The 4,894-nt window shown below is 36.0% G+C and overlaps 1 pseudogene; it reads left to right on the plus strand.

Annotated features, from left to right (window-relative positions):
• The first annotated feature begins 3,859 nt into the window (after positions 1-3,859).
• On the plus strand, positions 3,860-4,589 carry LOC131479854 (putative elongation factor 1-alpha-like 3; annotated as a pseudogene).
• The last annotated feature ends 305 nt before the right edge of the window (positions 4,590-4,894 follow it).

The raw sequence follows: 4,894 nt of genomic DNA on the forward strand, positions 1-4,894 counted from the left end.
GAGTCCATAATGTCTCCAAACATCCTGTTATGTGCCCACTTTCGTCCTGGAGTTTGCCCTAGTATAAGTAATGGTTCCCTTAAGAAATGGCTTGATAATATCTTGCAACTGATGGCAATCATGGAAGTACAAAGAGTTTGTTTACCATGCACCTCGAACTGTTACAAAACATGACATGACGCATTTTAGTTTCTCACCACAGAAAGCAAAAGTATATGGGGCATCTTCTAAAGGGAAACAAATGTGAACCCCCTCAAAATGGCTTAAAATCTCTATCTTATACTGGCACTTATATTTAGGGAAAGAAAACAGTTTATAAGATAAAAGGAAGTTTCTTGTAAAGGCCCTCTGTAGATTGGCTGTGCTGCCTTGATCCCTTTCACTGCCCTTTAACAAAAGAACAAAAAACAATTAAATCAGCACTAGGTGAAGGTGACGGTAATTAATGCATGATTTGATTATAAGATTTTTCAAAGAATCTATGTTATATGCTTTTATAAGATCCTTTCATTTATGATCTTTTAATTCTGTACTCTTAATATTTCAAGCAATATTAGTTTGCTTGTGTTTAGTAAAAATTGATTTTGAATAAATGTAAACTACTCGTCACTGTGTAACTGCATGTGCTGCCAACCGTGGAGTTCCTGGCTTCAGCCAGGTGACTGCAGGTTTCAATGAGTAATGGTTTGTCGAAAATGTTTTCTTTGAAGTAAAATAATATTTTTTAGGATTGTGTTTTGTATTTTCTTAACCATGATGTAAAAATGAAACAATTGGATATTGTGCAAAAGCTTGTGATAATTTGTGTATAAATAAAGAAGGCAACTTTCTGAGTTGTCCATTGTGAGCATCAAGCTATAGTGGTCCGCGTCTTATCTCTTCTTCTTATTGTCTCACCGATCCATGCATCCTTTGCAAGCTCTCAGTTAGCTGGAGCTGGTCTCCGGCACAAATTGTTCTTAATTTATACAAATTTACTATTATTTTTACATACTCACACTGTTTAAATGAGAGTAAGGATGATAGTAACCCTCCACACCACTCCTAGACCATAGACTTCTAGAAATAGCAATAGCAATAGTAACAATAATAATAATAATAATAATAATAATAATAATCAAATTTGTGGAATTCCAAACCATCTCAAACCTTGATATCCAGGTATTCATTTGTAATACTGTCTCTGTCTCTGTGAGAGACTGGATAGTAGTCTGAAGTGTTGAAAATATCTTAATTTTCTTTGGTACAGATATGTAAAGATGGTATACAAAGAAGTATATATTATGTCAGTAGTAGAAAAATGTCATAGGCAAGGTAATCAGGGAAAAAACTGTCATGAGATATAAGGATGAGGAAGGAAAAACATAGCTAAATACATATTTATATACAGTTTGCAAAATATTATTTACTCATTAAAAGTTACATGAATTTTGAAAATAAAATGTAATTATGAATTTGTGATAGAAAGGGAACGCATTTAACCTACATAACATAGTATCAGCTCAATGCAGAAAATCTGTCCTTTTTTTTTCTTTGCATCCATTGTCCTCTGTTTTAAATTATTCCTTGACTCAGACATTCATTTGTAATCATCTGATTAATGATCCTACTTCTACAACTTGTTCGCACAAGTTCCAAGTTCAGTCCTTTCCTTATTTCTAGGAATCTTGTATGTTGGCACTGCAAACCAGAATTCGAGAATTCAAATCATGTTTTCCATCATGCTTTGGGGAGCTTTTTGTTTTATTTTGATTTGTTGTTATACTCTTCCATTTCAGAAAAAAAATAAGATAGTTTACCTGGAAGCAAAAAGCAAAAATACATCCTTTCGTTGTTTGGCATTAGTGCCAAAAATTACTAAGATATAAAACCTAGAAAATTCCCTTTTGTGTCAGAAAGTGGGCAGAAAATAATGTACCTATTGATTCCAGACTGTTCCCTGCAGCAGTATGAATGAATTTACCAGAAAAGCTTCAGAATATCAAGGAATATCAAGTAAGAATGACGATCTGTACTCCCACTGTTAGCACCAATTTGAAGTGACTTCCAAAGTACTGTTCAATTGATGAAAATGCATAAAGGAAATAATGTGAGTTATGTTCAAAGCTACTATCCTTAGAGAGCTGTTCATTTGCTGTAAAAATGGTACTTGTCGTGTTACATGTCCCTTGTGCTACTTCAAAAACTTCAGGGAATGTATTTGTGATGAATAAAATACAAGAATTTAAAAATGGATTTGCCTCAAATTTATCTTTGAATTCTATGTTTTAGGGACTCATTGTGACATACCCATATATAGAAGCACATTCATTTGCCATTTGCCTTTCTATACTAGCTGATGAACATAAAGAGGTAACGGGGATCTAAGTGGAGTCCAGTATGCTAAAGTTAGTGTCTATCACCAAGGTAACTAATTATTCAGATTGATAGATAAAGATGTCATTATTCCTGAAACTGTATGAGAAAATTACAAAAACAATGATTATGATGATTTAGCAAGAAATGCACACCATTCTTATGGGTCAATTTTAAAAGTGACAAATAGTTTTATCCCAATTTTTATCTACCTTTTCATTTATTGACTTAAAGCTTATTTTTTTTATTGGAAAGGAGGATATACAGAGAGGAGAGACAGAGAGGAAGATCTTCTGTCTGATGGTTCTCTCAAGCAGTCGCAATGGCTGGAGATGAGCCAATCTGAAGATAGGAGCCACGAGATCATCCAGGTCTCCCAAGCGGGTGCAGGGTCACAAGGCTTTGGGCCATCCTCTACTGCTTTCCCAGGCCACATGCAGGGAGCTGGATGGGAAGCAGGGTCGCTGGGATTAGAACTGGTGCCCATATGGGATCCCGGAGCATGCAAGGCGAGGGCTTTAACCACTACGCTATCATGCCAGGTCCAAGGTTATTTTTAAATGTATTTACTGTATTGCTACCTACAACCATGTCTAGTTTTCATTTAGTACATTTTCAAAAATTATGGCATTTTCTTACAGATTCTAATATAAACTGCTTGGAAATGTATAACACTGTAATTTTAATATAGCAGCTAAAAAGTGCATCACACTCAAATGTAGGAAATTTCAATATTTAATGTTTATAAAGGCATTAAAATGCACGGATATCTCATGTTCATAAAGCAATTTCTTTGATGAAAATAAAATTGTGTTAGTACATGTATAGTTTCCCATCCAGTAAAGAATAGACTTTGAATCACAAAACTTGGGCAATTACAGGTAAAACTTAAAAACCTGTTGCAGGTTTTCAGGAAATTCAGTTGTGCTCATCACTTAGTAAAGGCACTCACCCACTCCTCAGGGTTCTTGAACAGCAACTCAAAATATCAACACCTTTGTATACTGCTAAGGAGGTAAGAGGGTATGCCACTGTTGATATAAACATGCTTTTAAAACAAAAACACAAGTTGCAAAAAAATAACTGACTGAAAGTCTGCAAAATGCGCATGTCCAAAAAGGTGCACATACTTTCTCAAATTAATTTCAGATATATGTTACAGGTGAGAGAGAGAGAGAGAAAGGGAGAGAGATTAAGTTGTGTGTCTCTTTAGCAATAGCTGAGGCTCTTTCTTGGGGGATTTTTCTTTGCTGCTGTTTGAGATGAGCAAAGTATAGCTTCTTTTGTTTGATGAAATGGAATATATCAACTTCAGTGCTGGACCTGTCCAGGTCCTGCTGTTGTGAATGTTTGGAGCGTGAAACAGCAGGTGGAAGATCTCTCTCTCTCTCTTCCTCTAGCTCTGCTTTTCAAATAAATAGAAGGATATTTGAGAAATAGATAGATGGATATTTGATGACAAGAATACAGGTTTCATGAAAATCACTGCAAAGTCAAAGCCAAAATGTGAAAGGAAAGGACCCACAAAAGCCCTGTCTTCATTGGACACATCAATAAGGCCAAGTCCAGCACTACTGGCCACATGATTTACAAAGTATGGTGTTGCTGATAAAAGAACCATCGAAACAATTGAGAAGGAGGCTGCTGAGATGTAAAAGGGCTACTTCAGGTATGCCTGGGGCTTGGAAAAAGTGAAAGCTAAGAGTATGGTTTCACCATCAGTATCTCCATGTGGAAATCTGAGATCAGCAGGTATTATGGGACTCATCAATGCCCTTGGACACACAGAGTTCATCAAAACATAGGTTACTGGCATAGCTCAGTTTAACTGTGCTGGCTTGATTGTTGCTGCTAGTGTCGGAATTTGAAGCTGATATCTCCAAGATTGAACAGACCTGTGAGCCTGCACTTCTGGATGGCACCCTAATTACCAACTAATTTTTGGTGTTAACGTAATGGATCCCACTGAACCACCCTACAGCCAGAAGAGATACCAGGACATCATTAACAAAATTAACATTTATGTTAGGAAAATTGGCTGTAAACCGAACACAGTAACATTTGTGCCCATTTCTGGCTGGAACGGTGACAACACACTGGATCCAAGTGCTAGTATATCATAGTTCAGGGGATGGAAAGTCACACACAGCAATGGCAATGGAGCCATATTGCTGGAAACTCTGAGTTGCATCCTCCTGTTGTGTAGAGAAAAGACAAACCTTTTTTGGTATTGACTTGGGATTCCGACATCATGGATGGAAGCCTAGCTCATTGTTTCACAACACTAGCTCCTTTAACAGATTATCCGTATTGATCTTTCTGTGTACCTGTCTATATATTATAATTACATGTCACAATGTCAAACATACATACCAACAGACACATATACCCACACACAATTTTATATTGCTAGAACTATACTTCCATAATTCTATTGAGTATTAAACTACCAATAACTTTAAAATAGATGAGAAACTGATATAGATTTTTTAATGATTTATTTACTTTTATTGGAGAAACAGATGCACAGAAAGAAGAA

The sequence above is a fragment of the Ochotona princeps genome, chromosome 3, assembly GCF_030435755.1.
Source record: "Ochotona princeps isolate mOchPri1 chromosome 3, mOchPri1.hap1, whole genome shotgun sequence".
NCBI classification, from domain to species: Eukaryota; Metazoa; Chordata; class Mammalia; order Lagomorpha; family Ochotonidae; genus Ochotona; species Ochotona princeps.